The sequence below is a fragment of the Apodemus sylvaticus genome, chromosome 4, assembly GCF_947179515.1.
Source record: "Apodemus sylvaticus chromosome 4, mApoSyl1.1, whole genome shotgun sequence".
Taxonomy (NCBI): Eukaryota; Metazoa; Chordata; class Mammalia; order Rodentia; family Muridae; genus Apodemus; species Apodemus sylvaticus.
The window spans coordinates 125,248,592-125,257,211 of NC_067475.1; the positions used below are offsets into that span (position 1 = coordinate 125,248,592).

The 8,620-nt window shown below is 40.8% G+C and overlaps 1 pseudogene; it reads left to right on the plus strand.

Annotated features, from left to right (window-relative positions):
• The window catches only part of LOC127683704 (heterogeneous nuclear ribonucleoprotein F-like), a 97,283-nt pseudogene extending 92,235 nt beyond the window's left edge, over positions 1–5,048 (plus strand).
• Positions 5,049–8,620: the final 3,572 nt, after the last annotated feature.

Consider the following 8,620-nt stretch of genomic DNA (forward strand, 5'->3'; position numbering starts at 1 on the left):
CTTCCCCATTTCCTGCTTTCATTGTGCCCCAAAGATTTGGGTATGTTGTGCCTAGATTTTCATTAAATTCTAAAAAGTCTCTGATTTCTTTCTTTATTTCTTCTTTGGTCAAAGTGTCATTGAGTAGAGTATATTTCAGCCTCCATGTGTATGTGGGCTTTCTGTTGTTTTTGTTGCTATTGAAAATCACTCTTACACCATAGTGATCTGATAGGAGGCATGGGATTATTTCGATCATCTTATATTTGTTGAGGTCTGCCTTGTGTCCAATTATATGGTCGATTTTGGAGAAGGTTCCATGAGGTGCTGAGAAAAGGTATATTCTTTTGCTTTAGGGTGAAATGTTCTATAAATATCAGTCAAATCCAATTGGTCCAAAGCTTCAATTAGTTTTACTGTGTCCCTGTTTAGTTTCTGTTTTCCCGATCGGTCCATTGAGGAAAGTGGAGTGTTGAAGTCCCCCACAATTATTGTGTTAGGTGCAATGTTTGCTTTGAGCTTTAGTAAAGTTTCTTTTATGAATGAGGGTGCCTTTGCATTTGGCGCATAGATGTTCAGAATGAAAGTTCTTCTTGGTGGATTTTTCCTTTGACCAGCAAGAAGTGTCCTTCTGTGTCTCTTTTGATGACTTTAGGTTGAAAGTCAATTTTATCTGATATTAGAATGGCTACTCCTGCTCGTTTTCTGTGACCATTGGCTTGTAAGATTGTCTTCCAGCCTTTTACTCTGAGGTAGATTTTATCTTTGACACTGAGGTGTGTCTCCTGTATACAGCAAATTGTAGGGTCCTGTTTCCTTATCCAGTCTGTTAGTCTACGTCTTTTTATTGGGGAATTGAGACCATTGATATTAAGAGATATTAGGGAATAGTGATTATTACTTCCTGTCATTTTTGATGTTCTTTTTATATTTGAGTGGTTATCTTCTTTTGGGTTTGATGAAGGAAGGTAACTATCTTGCTTTTCCAGGGTGTAGTTTCCCTCCATGTATTGGAGTTTTCCTCCTATTATTCTTTGCAGAGCTGGGTTTGTGGAAAGATATTGTGTAAATTTGGTTTTGTCATGGAATGTCTTGGTTTCTCCATCTATGGTGAATGAGAGTTTTGCTGGGTATAGTAGTCTTGGCTGACATTTGTGTTCTCTTAGAGTCTGCATGAGATCTGCCCAGGATCTTCTAGCTTTCATGGTCTCTGGCGAGAAGTCTGGTGTGATTCTGATAGGTCTTCCTTTATATGTTACTTGGCCTTTCTCTCTTACTGCCTTTAATATTCTTTCTTTGTTTAGTGCATTTGGGGTTTTGATTATTATGTGACGGGAGGTATTTCTGCTCAGGTCCAGTCTGTTTGGAGTTCTGTAGGCTTCTTATATATTCATAGGCATCTCTCTCTTTAAGTTAGGAAAGTTTTCTTCCATAGTGCTGGCCCTTTCTGTTGTAAATCTTCACTCTCATCTATACCTATAATCCTTAGGTTTGGTCTTCTCATTGTATCCTGGATTTCCTGGATGTTCTGGGATACAAGCTTTTTGCATTTTGCCTTTTCTTTGACAGTTGAGTCAATGGTTTCTATGGTATCTTTGGCATCTGAGATTCTTTCTTCCATCTCTTGTATTCTGTTGTTTATATTTGCATCTATGGCCCCTGATTTCTTCTCAAGGTTTTCTTTCTCCAAACTTGTCTCCCTTTGTGATTTCATAGTTGTTTCTACTTCTGTTTTTAGGTCCAGGATGGTTTTGCTCAGTTCCATCATTTGTTTGTCTGTGTTTTCCTGTAATTCTTTAAGAGATTTTTGTGTTTCCTCTTTCATGACTTCTGCCTGTTGACTCAAGTTCTCCTGCATTTCTTTAAGGTTTTTTTTGCCTTTCTTCTTTATTGGCTTCTATCTCTTGGGCCTTATTCTCCTGCATTTCTTTAAGTGTTTTTTGTGTTTCCATTATACGGGTTTCTAGTTTATTCATGTTCCCCTTTATTTCTTTAAGAGATTCATTCATGTCCTTTTTGTGTTCTTCTAGCAGCATCATGAACAGTGATTTTAAATCCAAATCTTGTTTCTCTGGTGTGTTGGCATAACCAGGACTTGCTGATGTTGGAGAGTTTGGTTCAGATGCTGCCATATTGCCTAGATTTCTGTTAGTAGCGTCCCTGTGTTTGCCCTTTGCCATCTTGTTCTCTGGAGCTAACTGGTCTTGTCTCTGGCTGGTGTTTCAGCCACCTGAGAGGCTCTAGGGCTATTTCTGCAACACTGGAGGGCAGGGTTTCCCCTGTTGCAGATTGCTAATGTGCTTTCCTCCTCTTGGGTGCCCTTGCAGCCCTAGTGTTCTTTGCCCCAGATTGTGTCTGTGAGCCAGAAGGTGCCCGTTTGCTCCTTCAGGGAGAGCTGAGGCTGTATGCTACAGGGACCTTTTCTGCGTGCTGATCTCTCTGCTGGGCAGCGGAACTCCCAACCGGGTTGGTGCACACAAGGCTAGCCTAGCTGCTCAGTCCCTGAGTCTAGGCAAAAGCCTGTCAGGGCAATGTCGGAGCAAAGTTCCCCTCAGCTGTGAGTGTTAATTGGTTCTGTCAGGTGGCTAGGATGGTGGCATGTGCGCGCTCCCTGAGAGTGCTGGGAGAGTCTGCTGGGCTAACCACCTCCTGGCTGGGTCAGCACACAGATGGCCCACCGAGCAGCCCAGGGCCTGGGGGCAGTCCAGGGTCTGACCGTCTGAGACCCCTGCTATGTCCGCCTCGGGCTATGCCTGTTAGCTGGTTTGGTTTTGCCTGCTAGGTCTCTCTGGCTTCCTGTAGGCAAAATGGAGGTGGTGCGCAAACCGGCCCGGATAAACAACCTCTTGGCCAGGTCAGCACACAGATGGCCCACCGAGTAGCCCAGGGCCTGGGGGCAGTCCAGGGCCTGACCGTCTGAGACCCCTGCTATGTCCGCCTCGGGCTATGCCTGTTAGCTGGTTTGGTTTTGTCTGCTAGTCTCTCTGGCTTCCTGTAGACAAAATGGTGGCGGTGCACACCGGCCCGGGCAAACAACCTCCTGGCTGGGTCGTCACACAGATGGCCCACCGAGCAGCCAAGGACCTGGGAGCAGTCCAGGGCCTTACCGTCTGAGACCCCTGCTATGTCTGCCTCGGGCTATGCCTGTTAGCCGGTTTGGTTTTGCCTGCTAGGTCTCTCTGGCTTCCCTTAGGCAAAATTGTGGTGGCACGTGCGCCGGCCCTGGGAACAAAACTTCCTGGCCGGGTTTGAACCCTGGTGCCCCCCCCCGCCCCCCGATCAGCCCAGTGCCTGGGTGCAGGCCAACGCCCGTCGGGCTTAGACCCCCACGATGTTGGTCTCAGGTTATATTTGCGTACCTCATTCTGATTTCTCTGGCGACCGAGAACCAATATGGAGGCCTCGTATGTGACTGGCGGGAGGCAGAGTTCTGATGTGGCTTCTGTGTGGTGAAAGGCGCCATAAATCCTCCACTGCTCGCAGCCTGGCTGGCCAGTGATGGCCAGTGGTAGTGGTCGCAGGGTCTGCCTGGACCCTGTCCGCTTGGTTCTACTGCTGATGGCCCTTCCTCTGGACCAGCCACTGCTGCTGCTGCTGCTGCCACTGCTGCTGCCAAAATGCCCACTTCTTAAGGGCATCAACTTCATTACAGAATGTATTTTAGTGTCCAACTTAATTCTGTCATTTGTGAACTCTGCCTAGTTTTCCTGAAGGTTGAGAACTAAATGAAGATGCACCTTTATTTTCCCAGGATCCCTCTAGATTTTTTAAAGTGTCAGAAGTTGAGGTTCATAGGCTCTGTTGATTATTAAGAATATAGCTTCCTTGTGCCTTCTTCTATGGAAAACATTTATCTTTCATAAGTCCTTTCTACATAAGGCATCTGTAGTGGTACTTTAAACAACAAAAACATTGCCAAGTTTGTGTGACAACAACCCTGTCAAGTGCCTAGGAAGCAGTTCCTGGAGGGAGGTGAAGACTGTGTGGTCAAACTTTGTGGCCCACCGTGATCTTGCTTAACTGAAGAGATATAAAATTGCCTGTCTGACTAGACAACTCATGATCGGATCACATGTGTTTATTTCATTTATAATAAAAAGGCAGGTAGAGTGGTGAGGCTTGTGTGGAACTTGATTCAGAAGAGGATATAAAATTGGATCGACGAAGGACAGAGATTGGTTTATTGAGGAGGCCAAGTCTTTAAGAACCAACATAGACTGGGTCTTGAATTACATTGATTCAATCAGTGCCAACAGTAACAATGAATGCTTTGTGAGGACTCAGGGACTCCCATTTGGATTCCCAAAGGAAGAAATCATTTGGTACTTCTTAGGGCTGGAAACAGTACCAAATAGCATCACATCACCTATTGACTTTGAAGGTAACATTAAAGGGGAGGCTTTCATTCATTTTGCATCACAATTTTGAGGCAAAAAATTTCTAGGTAAGAACAAGACTAGAATAGGGCACAGGCATGTTGAAGTCTTCAAGAGCAGTCAGGAAGAAGTTAGGTCATATTCTGATTCACCTCTGTGCATTGTGTATTTGTAGAGAACTGGGTTCTATGACTGACCTGGCATAGCCCAGAGGTACTTTGGCATTATGAAACAGCCAGTCCTGGATATGATCAAGTCTGATGTTTATAGTGCAGACTCTTGGAACTATGAAGAACACAGTGACCTTGGTTTTGGCTATGACATCATCTAATGTCTCTCAGGAACTTATGACCACAGAAAGTTCACAATGCCGAGCACCACAGGCCATTCTTCCACATGAGAGGAGGGCTGCCCTAAAAAGCAATGGAGAATGATATTTATGAGTTCTCTCCACTCCAAGCTGTGATAGTTCACATTGAGATTGGTTCTGATGGGAGAGAAATAAGAGAATCTGATGTTGTGTTTGCCATTTTTGAAGAAACAGCGGTGGCTTCATTGAAGGACTGGATCTACATGCAGCAGAGACACAGGAGCTCTCCCTAAATTCAACAACAGAGGCTAGCAATCAGGCTTCATAGCAGCCAGATGATACAGAGCACAGGGGTGACAGCAGCAGAGCCAGTCAGTGAGTAGCTCTTAAAGTGTCAGCTTCATGGTAAAACCACTCTGGAAATCAGTTTGGTGATTCCTCCGAAAATTAGACATAGTATTTCCTGAGGACCAAGAAATACTACTCCTGGGCATATACCCAGAAGATGCTCACATGTAATAAGAACACTTGCTCCTCTACATTCATAGCAGCATTATTTATAATAGCCAGAAGCTGGAAAGAACCCAGATGTCCTTCAACAGAGGAATGTATAGAGAAGCAGTGGTATATATACACAATGGAGTACTATTCAGCTATTAAAAACAATGAATTCATGAAATTCTTAGGCAAATGAATGGAACTAGAAAGTGTCATCCTGAGTGAGGTAACCCAATCACAAAAGAACTCATATGGTATGCACTCATAATAAGCAGATGTTAACCCAAAAGCTCAAAATAAACAAGTTACAATTCACCCAGCACAGGAAGCTCAAGAAGAAGGAGGACTTAAGTGAAGGTGCTTTGGTTCCTCTGAGAAAGGGAACAAAATATTCACAGGAACAACGAGGGAGACAATGTGAGGAATTAAGACTGAAGTAAAGTCCACCCAGAGACTGTCCTTCTTGGGGATTCATCCTATAAACAGTAACCAAACTCTGACACTGCTATGTTCGAAAAGAAATGTATTCCCAAAGGGGCATGCCATGGGTGTCTCTGGAGGGGACCTCCCAGAGCTTTACAAATAAAGCAGCAGATGCTAGCAGCCAACCATTGGGCTGGGTGTGGGGTCCCCAATGGAGGAACAGGAGGGTGGTTCGGAGCAGCTGAAAGGGTTTACAGCCCCATGGGAAGAACAATGATTTCTGCCACCCAGATGCCCCAGGACTCCCAGGCACTAAACCATCAACAAAGGGGTACACATGGTTCCAGCCAAAAATGTGGCAGAGGAATGTCTTCTCAGGCATCAGTGGGAGGAGTGGTAAAGGCTCAATAGATGCCCCAACAAAGAGAAATCAAGGGGGGACGTGGGAGTGAGTTGGGTGGAGGGGCATATATGTGGAGGGAGGGGGTTGGAGGAGGGGTTGGGGGTCTTTGGGGACGGGGAAAATCAAAAAAGGTTTTACCATTGGCAATGTAAATAAAGATGATATTCAATTAAAAAAAAGAGGGTCAGCCTCCGTGGTCAGAATAGCATAAATGGATATGATTATTAGTGTGGAAATGCTTAAATCTCACAAGCTGCCAATAACCAGTCAAGACCAGTAGAGGTATCTGCCAGATACACTTGGCACCACAAGTTTGTGAAAATATGAATTTTAGAGAAATGATTTCTTTAGTGTTTTCATACAAACTTTCCTACTAGCATGTAATATTGAGTATGCTCTTTTTCTGCTCTTCTCAATTATCGTTTCTTAAGAATGATATTCTGAGTTAAGTAGTTTTCTGTATGTTGACTGAATCTTTAAGCACATCACAGTGAATATACTAGGGGAATGTATTTTTTCTGGAGAGCTCCAAGGTGCTAGATCCTTGATGCAAAGAGAAGTATTTTGCACCTTCCTTCTAGTTTATATTTCATTTAAAATCTTTAAGTTAAAGCAATTCCTGATGCCCAGACTAAAGCCTTTTTTGTATTATAATTTTCTCTTGGGTATATTTTTCTAACTGAAACTTGTTGAATTTTCTGTTAACATTTTTCCCATAAAAGCAAATGTGATTTTTCATTCAATAACCCTTTAAACATACAACAATATTGCAAATAAATATCTCTAATTTTTAGAGATAAGTGCAAGCAAATAGTGAACACCTTCAATATAGAAACTATATTTAAAAACAGACAGACCAATGAAATGTTACAGTTGGATAAAGATACCTGCTACTGAGCCATATAATCTGCATTCTATTTTTGGCATCTACATGGTAAAAGGAATGAATCAACTTCTAAAAATTGTCCTCTTATGGCCACAAACCCATCATGTCTTACATATGTCTGAACACTCCCGCACACACACAAACTCACACACAAACACAACAAATATATGTAAAAATAAAAAGCAAAAGATAGAGAATTGCACTGAGTCCTCTATTGTTCTAGAATATTCCTTCATATCTTTACAATAAAATGCTGATCAGTTACTTTCCTTGTGTCAGTTTGCATTCTGAAATACTTCCTTTTCTATTTAGACAACTGAAGAAAATGATAATCGATTAGCTCATTTAAATTAATTTCCTTTGAACTCATGTTGCATTATATAGTGTCTCTTTTAAATAGGCCATCCCCTTGAATCCAAAAGAAAGTACAGATAAATTAAGCCTTGTTCATTTAGACTCTATTGACCTGATTCTACTATAATGTATTTTCGTAAACACACATCTGTTGTTTATCATCAAAGACTAAGAGTGCATTATAATTAGAAATCTGCTGGTAATTTATTTGCTTCTTAACCACCTGCTTCATATGGATCATATTATCTTGTGTGACAATATTCTTCTATTACAAAAAGAAAATATACAATAACGAAACATTATTCCCAGCTCTAAAAATCATCATGCTTTTACTTGGACATCAATTTTCTGTGAGGAACTTTTGTTTCACAATGACAGCCACCTAACATAAAATAGCTATTGTTTCTTAAAGGTTTGCTTTTATTACCAGTATATGAGTCATTTAAATGACTACATTGTCCACACCCAATCTTCATTTACTAATATTTAAAAAAAAATTGCAAAACCTGCTTTCCTCAAAACATTTTTCACCTTTTCTTTCCACAAAAATATCTTATTTATTCTATAATGATGCACATTATCCTATACTTTTAATGAATAAATCGTATTGCTACCTTAAATATCTAAAGCAAGGTCTGAAGGATTGGCTGAGCAGCTGAGAGCACTTGTTGCACTTGCAAAGGACCCATATTTGGTTCCCAGAAACTATAGGCAATATACCTTTCTAGCCTAAATGGATACCAAGTATGGACATACTCCACATACATACACATACACTACTCATATACAAAAATTAATAAATACATAGATAGATAGATAGATAGATAGATACATGATAATTAAATATTTTTTTTAAAAATCTAAAAGTTTAACATACCATCCAAATCTTAACATTTAGGAGAGCATTTCATATAAGCAATATTTCCTAGTGAATATGGTTTATATTCAAGATTTAAGTAATAATAAATTATTGAATAGGTGGGTTGACCATGTAAAAAAACCACTAAATAATCAAAGAATAAAAAATAAGGGAAATGCCTTTTTTTTTCAGAGAGACTTTAAACTTTTATATCATTTATGTATTGCTTTTAAACACTGCTGAAATATATATGGAGTTCTCCTATCTCTGTTAAAATTCCAACTGAAAAACAATATTTGCACTGTTTGCTAGATATTGCTTTTCTGACAATAAATTATGTATTTCTCTACTGGGATTTGATGAAATTCTTGGATTTATATAGAAAGATCTATAACAGGGTCTTCTAGGTACAACTATTTTAGGAATTAGAGTCTGAGAATTCTAGAATGAAGAAAAGAATAAACTTTGAGATTTAAAGAAGAACCAAAAGCAGGTATTACCAAAATGTATATAGATATAGGAGGCAAAAGAG